We start from the raw sequence: 20,725 nt of genomic DNA on the forward strand, positions 1-20,725 counted from the left end.
AGAGAGAGAGAGAGAGAGAGAGAGAGTTATTTTTCAACAAAGTGGGTTCATATGAACCCACTTGACCCCCTATGGGTCCGCCCCTATACTCATATAGTTTAATTATTATCTTAGTTGGAAGGTTTTTGGTGTTACAATAAACAAAATAATTGCTATCTCGGGCTCAAATTCATAGATGAAAACTCTTACATCTTGACCATCGATATTTTAGTAACGAAGAAACGAATCATCACAAAATATTACTTGGTGCCTTGATATATGTGATATTCATTACTTTTGAGATAAAAATGTGTAATTTTTTAATTGTAATTTAAACATAAATATTTTTAAAAAATAAAAATAAAATATACATACAGTAAAACCTTTTATAAATTAATATAGGTGGGACTATAAAATTTTATTATCTTATAGAGATATTATTTAATCGATAAATTAATATTTATTAATTTAAAGAATTGTTAGAGATTTGATGAAGGTTAATTTTGATTATATCAAAATCATTGTATCTTACTAATTTATTAATCATATTTATTGATTTTTTGCTTAAAAACATTATACATAAAGTACCACGAATACATCAAAATAATTGTATCTTACTGATATCAACCTTGTGATGTTGTGATAATAAGAGCTTTCAAGATGTATTATCGAACAGATTTTATTGTAGGATATTAGAAGACTATAAAGTGGAAAAACTAATTCAGCAAATATCACTGTTTTAGACGCTATCAATTTTGCAATCCTGTTTGGATATCAAATGTTCAGTAAGAGACAATAGCAAATTATTTTCGACATTGTAAAATTCATTCGGGGATGCAATCTCAGAGAATTTGAATGAACCTACTAGTGAGGTCATAATAAATTATCTCGGTTACCACGATAAAATGGATGTCAATAACCTGTTGGATTATCTTGGTGTAAGTTATACATGTTCACAGATCCAGAGCTTAGAAAAAATTATGGATACCATCGGAAAAAGAAATGTTGATTATGAAGTTGAAGATGATACTATACCTTTGGAATCAATTACGCGTAAGAAAACACTTATCACATATAAAACTCTTCGTAATTTTATGGTACAGTTCGAAAAGACAACACCGGAGCTCTCGGATGCAATAAGAATAGTTGGAGATAAGCTTCAACTAGATTTATTTTTTAAAAAAAATAAAAACATATAAAATCATATTTCACTAAATTGTCTTAGATATATTTTTACTTTTAAAGAATTATTAATTTATGATATTAATGGGACCATATATTTATATAGGGATCCTCTAAAAATATATTATCTTATGATCTTATCGAATTTTGTGATTTTTTCATTGGCTCAAGTCGGGATCGAAGAAAAATATTATTTTAGAGAGATTGTTAATTTATCAAGTATTAACTTATAGAGGTTTTACTGTATTTGAAGGACACATATTTATACTGTCTCAAATTATCTGTAGTTTTAAAAATAAATTTTTTAAAATGTATTTATCACTTTGAAGTTTGGAACATAATTAATTATTTTTTCTCATCTTGTCAAAGCAATAACTATTTTTAAAGGCTACAACATGTCGATTTCGTGTAACATCTCGTAACTTGAATTAATTAGGAATAAGCTAAGAAACCAATAATAATCAATTTTGAAAATAAGTAGGGAAACTAGGAAAATTTCCAGCTTTCAAAAGTGAGTTTTGGTCATTTTCAAACGGTCATAACTTCCAACTCAGGAGAAGTTTAGATGAGTTCCTTTATATGGTTGGAAAGCCATTGGGAAGATCTTACCGACGCAAATCCGATGTCGTATGAGGGAGATGTGCCTTTCGAAAGTTGGGCTATTGAGCTGAGGAAAATACAATATGAATTTTAGTAAGGGTAAAGTTGTCATTTCACCTTAGTATTTCCTAATTCGTTTTAGGTTATATTAGGGGTAAAAACCAAGTCCCAAATCAATTTTAGAAAAATTAAGAACGTTTAGGGCTTGGGAGAAAAGAGAAAATAAGAGGAAGATCAAGAATTGTCCAAGAACGCCAAGATCGTTGCGTGGATTTCGTCGGGGGTGATCCCTATCGAGGTATGTGAGATCATTTGGTGTTGGGTCCTTTGACCCCCACACAATTTTTTTCAATTAAACAAGTTAGAGTATATGGAATGTTGAATATGGGAGTTCTTGATGAAAATTCGTTAAATTCATGTTGGTTGAATTGTAGTTGATCTCTAGTGATTTGATTCATGTTTCCGTACATTTTTTTGGTCTAATCTATTATGCAATAAGGTATTTAGTGATCCTAAGTATTTGGGGTGGGATCCATGGAAGTTTAGGAGGTTTAGAGATGAAAAACAGAGAAGAAAAGTCGAAAATCCCATCTGACAACCCCTGGGGCGCCGCGCTTGCAAGAGCTCCTCAGGACAGGCTCTGTCTAACAGACTCTGGCGCGCCAAGGTCACTTGGAGACCCCGTTCTTTCCCTATCTTTTAATACTAGTTTCTAAGTGATGTACATGTCATTCCTATTTGATTCCAACACTCTAAAGTACATCTAAACATCATGAAATCATCCATAAATATGAGATCATGATCCTTGAACCCATAATCCAATTCAAGGGAAGTTAGAGTCAAGTCTAAGAAAGTAAAGAAGTCAAGTCCAAAGCTATGGAGTGAGTTAAAGTTAAGCTTTTCAAATTTCTTTGAGTTTTACTTAAACGTTTTGACTTCGTTTTAAGGCTCAAGTTCGAGTTAAGGAAAAGAGTAAAGGTTGGGTTCATTTTTCAAAAGGTATAAGGAAACTAAGTATTCCCTAGGAAGTTTATACATTTTTTTACATTTAAGTCAAGAGGAAATTAAGAGTTCCAAAAGAGTTTTGAATAAAAAGGGGAACATTGATTCCAAGATGAGCTTTTTAAAGCTAAAAGAGTTGAGCAAATTATCTCAACTCAGAGGAAAGAGGCTATTTTTAAAAGCATGAGCGAAAGTATATTTTGGGAGTAGTATTGAGCACCGATGTGGGGATGAGAGTTCAGATTTATTCAAGTCCCAATTTAAACTTGTAGACATCATGAGTATTAATGTGTCATACTTTTTAGATGATCACGTAAGTTAGATAGTGGACCCACTTAGTTAAGGATGTCTTATGCGACGGCAAAGTATAGGAAATTTCTGGCAGCGTAAGCGAGACGTTGTATCACCACTTAGGCTCATAGTGGTGGTCGTCGGTTAGAGAAACTCGCACAGATATTATATTACTTTCATATATAAGTAAAGTTGAGTTTATTATTGTTTTATATTTAAGGAACTAAGTATTCACACCGTTTTACCATTTCTATATATATTTTTGCATATGTCATTATTGCTTTATATTGAGTTATTATTTTGTGAGTCAAGCAGAGCCAAGGTAAGTTCATTCTTAATCCATATCAAGCTTCATAAATGTGTTTAGCATTCCAACTCGCATACTCGTATATTCAATGTATTGATGCGAATTGACCTGCATCGTCTTATGATGCAAACGTAGGTAACCTGGATCAGCACGCAGCGCACCGTTGATCCAGTTGAGCATTTAACAGTGGTCAGTCTCCTTGCATTCCAGAGAACAGAGAGAAGCTCTACAAAAAGGGGCTGACACCTTGAGGGTTCATGAGTTTATGAGAATGAATCCTCCTATCTTTACTGGATCAAGCATTACTGAGGACTCGAAAAACTTTGTAGAAGAGTTGAATAAAATGTTTGAGGTAATGTATGTGGTTGATGTTGAGAGGGTTGAATTAGATGCATACCAACTGAAGAGTGTGGCTAGAACTTGGTTCGACCAATGGAAAGAAGGCAGAGTTGAGGATGCACCAATCCAAGTTGGGCTAGCTTTGAAGATGCCTTTTTGGGGAGAAACTTTCCTCGAGAACTGAAGGAAGTAAAGGTACGAGAGTTCCTCACCTTGAAACAAGAATCCATGAGTCTTTATGAGTATGGGTTGAATTTTTACCCAATTGTCTCGCTATGCTACGGAGATGGTCAGGGACATGGGAGAATAATGAGCTTGTTTGTTGCCAGTTTGGGTCGTGCTTCAAGTAAAGAAGGTAGGGTTGCCATGTTGATAGGTGACATGGACATATTCAGGCTTATGGTTTATGTGCAACAAGTTAAAGAGGAGAAGCTGAGGGACAGAGAGGAGTACGAAACAAAAAGTCAAAGACAAGGAATGAGTCTGGCCAACAAAAAGATGGTTCAAGTCGACTATAGTTTGAGAAACCAAAGGGACATGCACCATCATTTGATAGTGCACCTGGTCCTAGAAACTGAGGTGAGTATAGTGGCTTAAATTTGCAGAACTTCAAGGCTATATTGGCTCAATCTCAAGGTATTGTGGTGCAAGGAGGTAGTAGGGCTCCTGCATGTACTAAGTGTGATAGAAACCACCCAGGAAATTGTCGTGATGGCAAGACGGGTTGTACAAGTGTGGTCAAGAGGTCACTTCATGAGAGAGTTCCCCAAGAATAAGCAAGGTGGTGGAAATCCGGGCAATAGAGCTCAATCTTCATCTGTTGCTCCACCAGACAGGACTGCACCTAGAGGATCCACTTCTGGTACCGGCGGAGGGGCAAACCGTGTTTATGCAATCACTAGCCTCCAAGAGCAAGAGAACTCTCCAAATGTTACGGGTATATCAATGTCTTTATCTTTTATGTTTATGCTTTGTTAGACCCAGGAGCAAGTTTATCCTTTGTAACTCCTTATGTTGCAAATTAGTTTGACATTCTTCCGAAAAAGCTTTGTGAACCCATTTGTGATACTATACCTGTTGGGGAGTCTATTTTAGCGGAAAGAGTATATCGTGATTGTCTTGTTTCATTAATCACAAGAGCACCATGACTGATCTAGTAGAGTTAGACATGGTAGATTTTGATGTCATTCTAGGTATGGATTGCCTCCATGCTTGTTATGCATCAATAGATTGCAGAACTTGAGTTGTCAAGTTTCAAATTCCAAATGAGCCTGTCATAGAGTGGGCTAGTAGTTCAGCAATGCCTAAGAGTCGTTCATTTCGTACTTTATGGAGAGAAAGTTAGTCTCCAAGGGTTGTACCTATCACTTAGTCTGAGTTAATGACTCAAGTGTTGAGGGATCTTCCCTTCAGTCAGTTCCTATAGTCAGTGAGTTTCCAGAAGTCTTTTCTGATGATCTACCCGTAGTCTCTCCCGAAAGAGAGATAAACTTCGGGATAGACATCATCCTAGATACTTGTCCCATCTCTATTCATCCATACAGAATAGCAGTAGCAGAGTTAAAAGAGCTAAAGGAACAATTGAAAGATTTGTTAGATAAAGGCTTTATCCGACCAAGTGTCTCACCTTGGGGCACACCTGTCTTATTTGTGAGGAAGAAAGATGGTTTCCTTCGGATGTGTATAGACTACCGCCAATTGAATAAAGTGACCATCAAGAATAAATATCCTCCCCTAGGATAAATAATCTTTTTGATCAACTTCAGGGTGCTTCTTGTTTTTCTAAGATTGACCTTAGATGAGGCTATCATCAGTTGAAAGTTAGAGAATGTTATATTCTAAAGACAACTTTGAGAACGAGATGTGGGCATTATATATCCTCTCCCTAGGATATATAATCTTTTTGATCAACTTCAGATTGCTTCTTGTTTTTCTAAGATTGTCCTCAGATCAGGCTATCATCAGTTGAAAGTTAGAGAATGTTATATTCCAAAGACAGCTTTGAAAACGAGATGTGGGCATTATAAATTTTTAGGTATGCCCTTTGGCTTGACAAATGCACCTGCAACATTCATGGATCTTATGAATAGAGTTTTCAAACCTTATTTAGATTTGTTTGTCATCGTCTTCATTGATGACATACTGCTTTATTCAAGGAATGAAGAAGATCATGCTAGTCACTTAAGGATTGTTCTTCAAACATTGAGAGATAATGAACTATATGTCAAGTTATCCAAGTGTGAGTTTGACTTAAGTCTGTGGCATTCTTAGGCCACATTGTATCTGGTGAAGGGATTAGAGTTGACACTCAGAAGATCGAAGCAGTTCAGAGTTGGCCTAGACCCACATCGCACCCAGATTTAAGGAGTTTTTAGAGCTTGGCTGGCTATTATAGTAGATTTTCAAAGGATTCTCATCTATCTCTTCTCTTCTGACCAAGTTAACTCAGAAGACATTCAAGTTTCAATGGTCTAAAGCTTGTGAGAATAACTTTGAGGAGTTGAAAAGAGATTGATCATCGCTCCGGTCTTGACCTTACCAAAGGGTACCCAAGGTTTTGTGGTGTATTCTGATGCATTAATAGTTGGCTTGGGCTGTGTGTTAATGCAGAATGGCAAGGTTATAGCCTATGCCTCTAGACAGTAAAAAGGTTCATGAGAAAAATTATCCAACTCATGACTTAGAACTGGGTGCAGTAGTGTTTGTTTTGAAGATATGGCGCCACTACTTGTATGGTGTTCATGTTGATATATTCACTGATCACAAGAGCCTCCAATATGTGTTCACCCAGAAAGAGCTCAACCTCAGACAAAGAAGGTGGTTGGAATTACTCAAGGATTATAACATGAGTATTCTTTATCACCCAGGTAAGGCTAATGTGGTTGTTGATAACTTATGCAGGTTGTCCATGGGAAGTACTTCCATGTCGAAAAAGGAAAGAGAGAGTTAGCTAAAGATATGCACAGACTTGCACAACTGTGAGTCAGACTTATGGATTCCATTGAGGGCAGCATAGTGGTGACCAATGGGGTTGAATCATCATTAGTGTCAGAGGTTAAAGAGAAGCAACACCAAAACGCTATTTTGTTTGATTTTAAGGTAAGTGTCTATAAGCAAAGAGTATTGACTTTTGAACAAGGGGGAGATGGTGTGCTGAAGTACCAGGGTAGACTATGTGTACCTAAGATGGATAGACTCCAAGAGAGGATCTTGGAGGATGCTCATAGCTCCAGATATTCCATTCATCCGAGTTCCACCAAGACGTACCGCGACTTGCGAGAGGTATATTAGTGGGAAGGCATGAAGAAAGATATTGTTGAGTTTGTTGCCAAGTGCTCAAATTGCCAGCTAGTGAAAGTTAAACACCAAAGGCCTGGAGGCTTGGCTCATATTATAGAACTTTCGGAATGGAAGTGGGAGATGATTAATATGGACTTCATCACAGGATTGCCAAGGTCTCGCGGGCAGGATGATTCTATTTGGGTGATTGTTGATAGAATGACAAAGTCATCCCACATATTGCTGGTAAAGACTACCTATTCGACCAAGAATTATGCTAAGTTGTATCTTCAGGATGTGTTAAGACTTCATGGAGTTTTGGTCTCCATTATTTCAGATAGAGCTGCATAATTTACTGCACAGTTCTGGAAATTTTTCCAGCAAGGTTTGGGTTCGAAGGTGAACTTAAGCACTGCTTTCCATCCTCAAATAGATGGACAAGCAAAGCGTACCATCCAGACCTTGGAAGATATGCTTAGAGATTGTGTGATCGACTTCAAGAGGAATTGGGATGATCACATACCTCTCATTGAGTTCGCTTACAACAACAGTTACCATTCAAGCATCTTAATGGCTTCTTATGAAGCTCTTTATAGGAGAAGATGCAGATCTCATATTCGGTGGTTCGAAGATGGTGAACTAGATTGATAGGACCAGATCTAGTTCACCAAGCTATGGAGAAGGTGAAAGTAATTAAAGAAAGATTGAAAACGGCACAAAGTCGCCAAAAGTCCTACACAGATGCAAGGAGAAGGCCATTAGAGTTTGAAGTGGACGATTTGGTGTATCTTAAGGTTTCACCCATGAAGGGTGTTATGAGGTTTGGTAAAAAGGGAAAACTTAGTCCCCGATATATTGGTCCTTACAGAATCACCAAGAGAGTGGGTAATGTAGCTTATGAGTTGGAACTACCCCAAGAGTTAGCAGCGGTTCATTCGGTATTCCATATTTCTATGTTGAAGAAGTGCTTGGGTGATCCTTCATTGATTGTACCAACTGAGAATGTTGGGATTAAGGATAATTTATCCTATGAAGAAGTTCCGATTTAAATTTTGGATCGCCAAGTTCGCAAGTTGAGAACAAAGGAAGTTGCATCAGTCAAGGCCTTTGGAGGAACAAGTTCGTTGAAGAAACGACTTGGAAAGCTGAGGAGATATGAAGAAGAGATATCCACATCTCTTTGAATCCGGAGAGATTGAAGATCAAGATATTAAATTCTCTTCTTAACACTTTATAAGACTATGTGTAAGCATTTTATCACTTGCTTTTGTTTGTTGAGTGTTGATATGATATTACTACCCTTACCTTAGTGAAAGAATTCTATTTGAGGATGAATGTTCCCAAGGGGGAGATATTGTAAGATCTCGTAACTTGAATTAACTAGGAATAAGCTAAGAAACCAAGAATAATCAATTTTGGAAATAACTAGGGAAATCTGAAAAATTTCCAGCTTTCAAAAGTGAGTTTTGGTCATTTTCAAATGGTCATAACTTCCATATCGGGAGAAGTTTGGATGAGTTTTTTATACGGTTGGAAATAACTTGGGAAGATATTTTCGAAGCCTCCGAGTTTGAAGAAAATCCAATGTCGTATGAGGGAGATATGCCTTTCGGAAGTTGGGCTATTGAGCTGAGGAAAAATCCTATCCGAATTTTAGTAAGGTAAAGTTGTCTTTTCACCTATGTATTTCCTAATTCATTTTTAGGTTATATTAGGGGTAAAAACCAATTCCAAATCAGTTTTAGAAAAACTAAGAACGCTTAGGGCTTGGGAGAAAAGAGAAAAGAAGAGGAAGATCAAGAATTATCCAAGAACGCCTAGATCGTTGCGTCCCTATCCAGGTATGTGAGATCATTCGGTGTTGGATCCATTCACCCACACCCAATTTGTTTCAATTCAACAAGTTAGAGTATATGGAATGTTGAATATGGAAGTTCTTGATGAAAATTCGTTAAATTCTTGTTGGTTTAATTGTAATTGATCTCTAGTAGATTTGATTCATATTTTCGGACTGTTTTGGGTCTACTCTATTGGTAATAAGGTATATAGTGATCCTAAGTATTTGGGGTGGGATCCATGAAAGTTTAGGAGTTTTGAGATGAAAAACAAAGAAGAAAAGTCAAAAATTTCGTCTGACAACCCCTAGAGCGCCGCGCCTGCCAGAGCCCCTCAGGATAGGTTCTGTCTGACAGGTCCTGGCGCGCCAAGCCAGCCAGAGCGCCTTTGACCAGAATCTGCCCGTCAGGCTCTAGCGCTCCGCGCCTCTCAAAGTGTCAAGGTCACCTGGAGACCCCGTTTTTTTCCTATATTTTTGTACTAGTTCCTAAGTGATGTACCTATCATTCCTAGTTGATTCCACCACTCTAAAGTACATCTAAACATCATCAAATCATCCATAAACATGAGATCATGATCCTTGAATCCATAATCCAATTCAAGGGAATTTAGAGTCAAGGTTAAGAAAGTTAAGAAGTCAAGTCCAAAGCTATAAAGTGAGTTGAAGTAAAGCTTTTCAAAGTTCTTCTAGTCTTGCTCAAACATTTTTAAATTTGTTTTAATGCTCAAGTTCGTGTTAAGGAAAAGAGTAAATGTCGGGTTCATTTCTCAAAAAGTATAAGAAAACTAAGTATTTCCTAGGAAGTTTATAAATGTTTTTATATTTAAGTCAACAGGAAACAAAAGTTCCAAAAGAGTTTTTGAATAAAAAGGGGATATTGATTCCAAGAGGAGTTTTTAAAGCTAAAAGAGTTGAGAAAATTATCTCAACTAAGAGGAAAGATGCTATTTTTAAAAGCATGAGCTAAATTATATTTTTGAGGTAGTATTGAGCATCGATGTGGGGATGAGAGTTCAGATTTACTCAAGTCCCCATTTAAACCATGTAGCCATCATTGGTATTAACATGTCATACTTTTTAGATGATCACGTAAGTTAGCTAGTGGATCCACTTAGTTGAGGATGTCTTATGCGACTGCAAAATATAGGACAATTCTAGCAGCGTGGATGAGACGTTATATCACCACTTAGGCTCATACTGGTGGTTGTCGGTTCGAGAAACTCCCACAGAAATTATATTACTTTCATATATAAGTAAAGTTGAGTTTATTATTGTTTTATCTTCAAGGAACTAAGTGTTTACACTGTTTTACCAGTTTTATCTATATATTGCATATGTCTTTATTGCTTTATATTGAGTTGTTATCTTGTCAGTCAAGCAGAGCAAAGGTAAGTTCATCATTTATCCATTTTAAGCTTTATAGATATGTTCAGCATTCCAACATGCATACTCGTACATTCAATGTACTGATGCCAGTTGGCCTACATCGTCTTATGATGCAGACGCATGTAACCAGGATCAGCATGCAGCGCACCGTTGATCCTGTTGCATTTCATAGTCACTTGGTGAGCCTCCTTGCATTTCTTAGGACATCCCTTTTATTGCTTTTCTAGCTTAGTTCATTAGGATGTTGTGGGGTCTATCCCATCATCCATCTCAGTCAGTTTAGAGGTTTCATAGACATTGTAGTAGTTCGGTTTTGGAGTCTCGTTTATCTTATACTTCATATGTTACAGTATTGAGACTTAAGTGTCATTTTGGCCAAGACAAGTTATTAAGTTTTCTTATGAGAATGCCTTTAATTCTTTATCTGAGTTTAGCATAGTGTTCCGTTAAGATAAGTAAGTCAAGCCAAGGGTTCTCTCGAGGCTAGCAATGGTCATCGTATGTCAGCCACGTCCAGGGTGTAGTCTCCAGGCGTGACATTTTTGGGGTGACAGTGACACCTAAGGGCATCTCCAACCATACCCTCTATTTTACTATATATATATATATATNTATATATATATATATGTATATATATATATATATATATTCTTTATTAAATATAATCTTATATTTTATTTTAAATCTCTAAATAAAATAAATTATAATAAATATTATGTATAATATGTACTAACAAATAATTCAAATTGTAACACTTTGAAAATCCAAGACGTGTTCTAGAGCCTAACATAAGTTTAATAAGGTTCAATCATTGTTTTAAGGTCCATTTCAATGAGTATAAGACATTTATAAATTCTAGAAATCAAAACGTCCAAGAACGTCCGTGACGTCAGAAAATTAGTTCAATGAGGCGCTAGCGTGCGTTAGCCTATTTGACTAGCTTTTAGAAGTAAAAAAATGATGAAAATTGGTGGAAGGGTGTCTAACATGTGTTTAAGTTGGTTCATAGTCGAAACATCCGGGTACAACTGCCCAAGGACCAACCAAGGGCCCTTGAGGAGGACCCTTGCATTTTGGGGTCAAGACTGCTTGGGCAGTGTTCACCTACAAAGGGAAACGACAGGGCGTAGGTTGATCGACGGGGTGTCGATTCCATCCGCTGACCAACACTTAGACAAATTCTTGAAGGTCCTCTTTTGCACAGTCTCTGAATCAAATGACGGATGTGCAGCACAAGGAGGGACTGGCCGTCGATTGACCTACGATCCATCAATCGTGGTGTCGCCTGTGATGACCTGTTTTCACTGCACGTTTTCACTTAAGTTTATTAATGATTGAATTGTTAGTATGTTAATTAGGGGTTAAGGGAGGTCTAATTAAGTTATTTAACAACCTATATAAAGTCTCTAATCTAATTAGACTAACCTAAGCTCTCATAATTCCCAAACCCAAAATCTGTTCCTTCTCTCTTCTTTCTCTCTCTAGTTGAAGAACTCCATTGAAGAACAAGCTAGGAGTGGGTTCAAGGGCTGCAGAGGGTCAAATTTCTCCATCAATTACTAATTTATGTGATTCCTTTCACCTTTAAGACCTCTTTCCTCAAAGGGTTCCATCAAATTGATTTCAAAAGTTGGGTTTTCAAGTGGATTTTCATCAAATACGAAATTGATGATGTGAATTGATTTGTTTATGATTTATTTTGGATATTATGAATAGATTAACATGTATTTTAAGTCAATTATGTTATATCTGTATGGATTGGTCTAGTTTGTAGAAAATGACCTATTTACCTTAACATTAGCTTATGATCTTGATATGAATTGGGTAATGTTGGTTCAATTGAAATGATTGTTGGTTGAATTACTACTAGATGATGTTATTGTATCAATTATGAATAGATTAAGATGAATTGTAGTCCTATCATGCTAGTTCTTGAGAAATTGATCTAGGTTATGAAGTGTATTATAGAATTGACCTAAGCCTCTTATCTTAAGCTATGAACTAGTAATGTATTGTGATTTAGTGACTCAATTGACTTTGTTATAATGTTTGTTATTTATATGTAATGATAGTATACCCTTGTTAGGTTGAGTTAAGGGTTTATGGTAAGACCTTGATGATTATGAAGGAGACTTGGTAAGTTTTGTGATCTCAACTCTTTACTTCAATTATGGTTACTTGTGGTTAATTGATGATGTTGTATTGAAGTATGTCTTTTATTAGGATTGATAGGGTAGGTATGATGTTGAATTGAAATGTCTTGACTATGATTTGTGAGGTGTTGGCTAAGATGTAAATGTTATAAGGATGGTGATGATATACCAATGTGTCTTATCATGATATGAAAATGTTAATGTGCTAATCTCACCTATATGAATTGTAATGAAAGGACAATACTCATGAAATTCTTATTGAGCTATGATAATGATAATGCTTATACAAGGGTTAGACCCTATGACCTACATTAAGTTATGATGATTAATAAAGGTATTAAGGCATTTCAAAAGGGACTCTATCTTAGAACCAAGTGAATTAGAATGAGGAGTGTCCCTTCCCACATAGGGAAGGTAGGATCACTAATGTACTCTTGATATTGGAGACTCCAATGCATGTCGCATACGGATGGTCCCAACTATATCTCCTAGTGCTTGAACCATGTTGTCCCTGTAGGAAAACTAGCTTGTGGATCCACGTAGTTGTTATGTTCATGTTTTGGTACTACCTTGACAAGTAGTCCCCTTTCTTTTGGTGTAGGGTTCCATGACACCAGATTCCACATTAGCTAATGTGGTCTATGTCGGTTAGGGCAAGATGTTACCAAAAGGTAAAATGAATATAAGGAATAAACTCTAACTAGGATAACCTAAGGGTTTAGTTTAGTCTAGGTAGGGGTATGGAACTCTACCTAAACATTGGACTAGTTAGCCTTGAAGAGAGTTTTAGGAGGATGTTTTTATGAATGAATATGCTTATAATGGTACATGATATGTATATGATGAACTTGAACATTGTTGATACTATATGTTGATTGATGTCACTTATGAATATGTGTTGGTCTATATAGTTAAAATATGATGCTATGTACTCTTAAATGTCATGACATGTGAAGTGGGATGTTGGTCATGATTCTTGTTGAGTTACATGATTGAGTAAGGTTATAGGGCTTTGCTTGGTCATTGCACTTGTTAACTTAATGGGGGTTCATGGGTAATTGTCTTGCTTTGATTATGTTATAATGAATTCTTATTCATGCTTGTGATTATTTATGACTTGATGATAAAGTTACTTGACTATGTATTCAATTACATGATATGCATGTTGACTTGACTAGTTTTGATGTTGTTGGTCTTGTGATGTACATGCCTATGATTTAATGAATATGTCTAAGTGATTTGTCATAGTCTTGTTGAATGTGCATAAAGATTTTCAAAGTAAATTGCATACTTAATGAAATGTCCCTTTTAGCATGTCTTCATGATATGTGTGCATATGGTCTCATACTTAGTACAAGTAGTGCACTAATCCCATTTCTTCCTTTTCCCCAACATTTTTGGTTCCGATCGCTGAAGGGATTTTGGAGACGACTTAAAGAAGATTTGGATTTCTTAATCATCCAAGTAGGGTAGGTCCTCACTTTCCTAGGGCGATGCCACTATCAATCTTACGATGTTGTTTTAGTATTAAGACTCTTATGTTTCTTTCGTTTTCATTTGGATATTAAACGTTGTATGACCTATATGTGTTCTTATTGTATTGATATATGGGTTAGGCCCAATTTGATATACTCTTATTAGATGGTTATGATATGAGACGATTATTTTGAGACTATGTTATATTTATTTATCTATGTGCAATAAAAGTAGAAGACTAAGTAATCTTCCTATATGAAGAGTCTATGTATACTTGATATATATATACTGTGTGTATGTTGAGGTCTATGTAAACCTCAGAGTAGAAGTAATGAAAGTTTTAAATTTTTTGCTAAATTTTACGTCTAGGGGGTATTCCCAGATGTGATACAAATAAAAGTGAAATTATTGAAGAAATACAATTACATAATAAGTCGACTTTCAAGACTATTACTATGCTCTCATTATGCTCTATTAATGCATTATAGAGTTCAAATAAGTAATTTTTTTCCATTTTTTGTGTAGCAAAAATTATTTAAATTAGCAATTTCATCTTGTATCCAATTATTTCGTGTACTAATTTACTTTCCCTATTTCATTTTGAACTATTGCAAAAAAAAAAAATCATGCTCATTAAAAAGTGTAATTTATTAATTTTTTACTATAACATAAAAGTAGATTGTTTGAATTATCATGTAGATTTTGTGTATTCTTCATAGTGAAAAATAATCATAATTTTTAAATTAAATATTTAAAGTAAACATTTTTTTAAAATATTTTTTAAAAAAAAATTGTTAATTCGAGATGAAAATAATATACTTATCAATAATATTTTTTTAGATGTTATATTACTTAAAAAAAAATCAACTAGACTTAATTGATACTCTCGTACGATGTAAATAATATCAAAATATTTTGAAATTACATATTTAAAGTGATATTTTAACAAATTAAATAGAAAATTATTAATTCGGATAAAAATAGTAGCTTGTCAATAATATATTTTAAGATGTTATCTAGAAAATTAATAACAAATAATAAAGAATTAATTGATGATACAATGAAAATAATATTAAAATAATAAAAATGTGAAATAGAGAGTGAATAGTGGTTCTCCAAATTTAGAGAATTACTATTCACCTCTCTATAAATAGAGGATAGAGAGTAATATGGAGGAAGGGTTGGAGAGCCCATTCTCTAAGACCATCTCCAACCATCTCTATTTTCCTCTGCATTCTCTATATTTTGAGATTAAAATAGAGAATGGACACTCCAACCCACCTCTATACTCTACAAATTTAGAGAGGGGAATAGTAGTTCTCCAAATTTGAAAAACTACTATTCACACTCTTTATTTCACTTTTTGACTATTTTATTATTACTTTCTAATTAACATATATTTTACATATAATGTCATTAATTAAGTATCTAACATTCATACTTATTTTTAGATGTAATATAATATTTTAGAAAATATATTATTGATTTTCACTATAAAGAAGACACAAAATTAAAAAAATACAACACATAATATGATTTTAATTTAAATACAAGATAACAATAAAATACATAACATAATAATTTAAATATAAGATAAAATATAATACATAACATAATAATTAATTCGCGATGAAACAAGAATTATGCCGAAAAGATGTTGAAGGTGCATTCAGAGTTTTGCAATCACGTTTTGCAATTTTTGTAAGACCGCCACGTTTTTGGAGAAAAGAAGTGCTCCATGATATAATGACTAAATGTATTATACTGCACAACATGGTAATTGAGGATGAACTGATCTTAATGCACCAATTCAAGATGTCGTAGAAGCTCCAACTCTAACGACATAAATGGTGGTAGATAAAAATCTCTTATTGGAATAACTTTTAGCTAGAAAAAAAATAAGGACAAAAATGCTCATTTTGAACTCCGTAATACGTTAATAGAGCATTTATTGAAGCAACGTAATAATTTTGAAAAATTGAGTATTTATATAATTGTATTTTACTTTTATTTGAATTAGTCCATTAATTTGTAGCTTATGCAACATTTTATTGCAATTTATGTTATTTAAAATTATAATTTTATATTAGATAAATTTTTTTAAAAGAATCACATGAAAATTATATAAAGTAACTAGTGCGAAAAGGAAATAAAGAATTTATTATGAAATAAGATAATAAGAATGAAATATAAAAAATAATATAATATTGAGGAGCGAGAAAATAAATATTTTTTAGAAAGTAAAATAGAGAATTAGATTGGAGTTGATTATCTGAAAAATTAGAAAATTATATATTTGCTTGCTCGACAGGACTTAGATCTGGTCTTTGAAGGAATGAAAAAAAGGAGAGACTGGTAGAGCTCCTCTTTGTCAGCGGCGAAAATTATATATTTGGAGAGTAAATAGAGTGTGAGGTTGGAGATGCCCTAAATAAAATAAATACATAATTAAAAAATTGTTTCTTAAAGACATAAATAAGAGGGAAATAGTCAAACAACAATTCCTTAATTAACATTTACTTAAGGAGCGTGTAGGGAGTAGCAAGCTGCAGGACTGACTCTAATATAAAGTTGAGTAGGTGTTTGTCCATGTGATACCATATTACGATATGGTATTGTGAGATGGAATCAGCGTTATGGACATGCGATTGCACGCTGATTCCAACTCATGATTCCATATCATGAGATGTGATTCCATATTCTCTAAAAAGCATGATATGGAATTACATGATGATTTCATATCATGATTTGAGATATTTTAATACAAAAATTGACCCACAAGTTTTTGTTTGTTAAAACAACCCCACATTTATACCTACTAACCATTTATTTTAAATGTAAATAAAATTTATAATCACATCATTACTTTTTAAATTGTATCATTCTCATCGACATAAAATTTATTATTCTCACCAACATATAGTCACTATAACTCATACCAACCGATTGTTAAAAGTGGTGAAATGTTTATGGTCTATAACATGAAAATATAGTTGCGGATGATATTGACCAACAAATGGCTCAAAGTAACAATGTTGGTTCATCTCTCAGCCACATGATCGAGAAATGCAAGTTCAACTTGAGGATTTTTTTCGTACTAGGTGAGAGAATTATATTAAAAACTAGTACACTACAATTTATGTTCAATTTGTTTTATTAAATTAAAACTAGATGAAACAATTACTTAAGTAGAGAACAAATATCTTTGTAATAATTTATTATGCGATTTTATAATTTTTTATTTGATAAGATTGAATAAACAATTTGAACTATTTTAATGATTTTACAACTTATGAAATTTTTATGTTTAAGAGAAAATTTTGGAGAGAAGTACAATAATTAGGAGAGGATAGAATTTCGGAGAGAAAGTATATTATGGGATGAAATCTGAATAGTATTTTTTTAAAAAAAAGACTCTCAATTAAGAAGTAAGACACTTTTAAAAGTAATTAGAAGAGATTAGTTATCCACTATGTATAAATAGTATGTATTCTTTGTTGTATGTTGCCTTCAGATTAATACATATTAAATCGAATTGATATGTTTCTCAAGCTTCTAGACATTTATAACTGGTCATTTGAGAGAACTAGTTAACCCAAAAATCAAAATCAAACATACTTTCGATTTCTATTAAGATAAAAAGATTTATAAATTAAGATTGTCAAATAATAGAATTCATTATTATGAAAATGGTTGAATGGTGTTATATAAGAATGATGATCATCTAGAAAATTATATATTTTTGTCGACATACTAATTTTAAGTGGAGTAATGGTGGGAAGATGGTTCGACTCAATAGCGATGCATTATAAACTCCTATTCTTAAATTTACACTTTTTTGGATCATTGTTATTCATTGTTTTATAATGTGTATTGTACTCTATTGTATTATATTGTATGGTAGATACAATGTTTGAGTAGACTGTATTATTTTTTATTCTTTAATAACATTTTAATTGTTTGGTTTGATCGTATCGTACTGTATTGTAATTTATAAATTTACTAAAATGTCCTTAATTATTTTAGGGTAGGAGGTTTGACTAGATTTAAATAATTAAGGTAAAGGGTAAAACTGTATTTTGAAATAGACTTAAGTCATACACTAACCTTTAAAATTGTCCTAATATTTCATTTAGCCACCCCAATTCAATCTTTATCCTATTGAACATCTATACTACAATAAATTTGTACCTATTAGACATTTTTTGCTCATATGGCATTATGTGTGTAATATACACATCTAAAGAGCGTGGAAGATATAATTTACTTTAAAAAAAAAAAAAATTTAAAAAATTAAAGTAATATCTCCTCTTCTTCTTTGACTCAACTTAACCACCATTGCTATCAACTTTCCTCCATCGCCATTCTTTCTCCGGTCATTTTTTTTCATTTTTTATTTTTTAAGCCAATCGTTTTCTTTCCCTTCTTTTACCACCCACCATCGACATCACAAATATTTAAATATATTGTAGTAAGAAATAGAATCAAAAATAATTCTGAGGAAACTCCATTTTTTCCGACGAATCTGAAATTATTTTTTTCAAAATCGTTAAGAAATTTAAATTCTAAAGAACTCACAACATAGAAGAAAAAAAGTATCAACAAATCTAAATTAATATTTAAGAAAGTAGTGAGATTGGGAAAAATACCAATTATAATAATGAGTAAGATTCAAGAAGATAGATAAATGGATGGATGGAAAATAAATTCATATAATTTTGAATTGAAAGGAAAAAGAGTCAAATCCAAAATTACTATCGAAATGCTTCAATTTTGTGTCTCGTGCTAAAGGAAATGGTGAATTGATGGGGTGGGATGTTCTGGGAAAAGAAGAAGAAAAGGGGAAAGAAACATTTTTTTTAATTATTTTTTTTAGTGAAAACATAATTTTTGTTTATTTTATTTTTTTTAATTTATGTTTAAGTGTTTTATGGGCCCAATGCCACATGTCTTTTTTTTTATTAACTATATTATGCCACGTCAGCAGCGAGTGTAGGACACTCTCTCTTTACTTTTAGTTAATTGTCAAAATATGTTCAATAAGTATTTTTAAAAAAATAAATAAGTGTTCAATTGGAACAAGCTGAAGAATAGGTATCTAAATGAAATATGTGGACAACTTTAGGTGGCTATAGATGATTTCAGCCTTTGAAATATTATGTAAATATATAATTGGAAAAAGAAATTAAGTAACAGTTGGACACACCAAATTGATTGTTCCATAAAATATGATTTTTCATTGTTACATAACAACGAAATTTAGAAATACAGTTCAATACATTTTAATTAACAATCAAAACAAACATTGTAGGTGTAGTAGCAATGCAATACAATACAATGAATAACAATGATCCAAACATAGTGTTAGGGATGTACATAGGCCAGTTTGATTTGATTTTCTTAAAAAAAAAATCTAAACCAACTATATCGGTTTATTAAATCTAGAAATCAAATCGAACCACATAAAGTCGATATTTTTGGTTTCGACTTTAGTCCGTTGTTTCAATTTTTTTTTATTTTTTAAAATTTTCTACAACTATACGGTATTCGAAAAAGAGATCAAATATGTTTTCACAAACTATAACAATATAATTGTAATCTCGGATCTTAATACAAAATAAAATATTTACAATTTTTACAAGCCTAAATATAAAATAAAATATGTAAACATTGAACTATAAACTAACTAAAAATATATTAACAAAGTAGATTATAAATAATATTTTTTGCTATAAATAAAGTAAAATTTATACATACATGTTGACTTGGTTTGGTTCGATTTGATTTTTTTTCTTTTAATACCAAATCAAACAAAGAGTGGTCGATTTTTTTTTCAACCTTCAAACCAGAAATCCTTTTTTCGATTTGATTTGGTTCATCAAGTCGATTTGATTTTACGATTTGACTTGTAAACTCCTACTTAGATTATAGAGATTGTATGCATCAACCAGTTCTGTTCCTCATATGAGATGACACAATAAAAATAGAAGAGCACGTAGATGTTATGTCTCATTTATCGAATGTAAAAGTTTAAAAGTATTTTGATAAACTTTATCTTGATTTTGCTATCTAGTGAGCCAAAAAGTGTTAGATTGGCAATAACCGACGGAGGATTTGTATGCATACATCTAACGTATCCGCCCTTTTGTTTTATCAGGGGAACATGATTCCTTTGCTAATTTGGGGGGGGGGGGGAATGNAGTCATATGCGGCCACTCAAACTTGTCCCGATTATTCACTTAGACACCTCAACTAGACGTACTACCTATTGAACACCTTAACCACCCCAGATTTGAACCGTAAAACCATTTTTTAATCACTTTTCATTAATTATGTGGCGCGTGTAGTTAACCGCCCCACGTGTATCTGACGTGTATTGAATGACCATTTAAAAAGTCCCACGTGTATCCCACGTGTATTTGTTAATGCCTAAATTTGGGAAAATTCCCAAATCGTTAACTTTCACAGAACAGTTCTCTCTCTCTCTCTCTCTAACTTCACACTTTCTTTTGATTTCAAGCTCTCCATCTCGCGATTCATTCCAGTTCCTTGTTCGATTGTTGTTTGATTCCTCTTCTTCGTATTACGATCTATCCTCCTGTAAGTTTGATTTATGTTTCTTTACATGCTTTCTTATATGAATTTCATAAAGCTGTGGTTTTGTAAAAATGTAGGGTTTTGCGAATATTCTGTCCATTCTTTACTATTACCCAAAATTATGATTTAAAGTTTTGTTTTTTAGTTGTTTGTATGAGTATATTCCGTTAAATCTAGGGTTTGCTTGATATTTTGTAGGGGGCTGCTAACAATTGACCATGGAGGAAATCATATTTACGAAGATTTACCATGGTGGAATCTTATCTGAGTTATCGGCTGTCCCTACTTATGTTGGAA

At 33.3% G+C, this 20,725-nt stretch overlaps 1 long non-coding RNA gene across 1 annotated transcript in view; it reads left to right on the forward strand.

Moving 5' to 3' along the window:
- The window catches only part of LOC114077247, a 19,302-nt gene extending 3,092 nt beyond the window's left edge, over positions 1–16,210 (forward strand). The window contains exons 2-3 of the long non-coding RNA XR_003578305.1: positions 1,121–1,124; positions 16,150–16,210. This is a non-coding gene — a long non-coding RNA (uncharacterized LOC114077247). The remainder of the gene's footprint in view (positions 1–1,120; positions 1,125–16,149) is intronic.
- Positions 16,211–20,725: the final 4,515 nt, after the last annotated feature.

The sequence above is a fragment of the Solanum pennellii genome, chromosome 5 (assembly GCF_001406875.1).
Source record: "Solanum pennellii chromosome 5, SPENNV200".
NCBI classification, from domain to species: Eukaryota; Viridiplantae; Streptophyta; class Magnoliopsida; order Solanales; family Solanaceae; genus Solanum; species Solanum pennellii.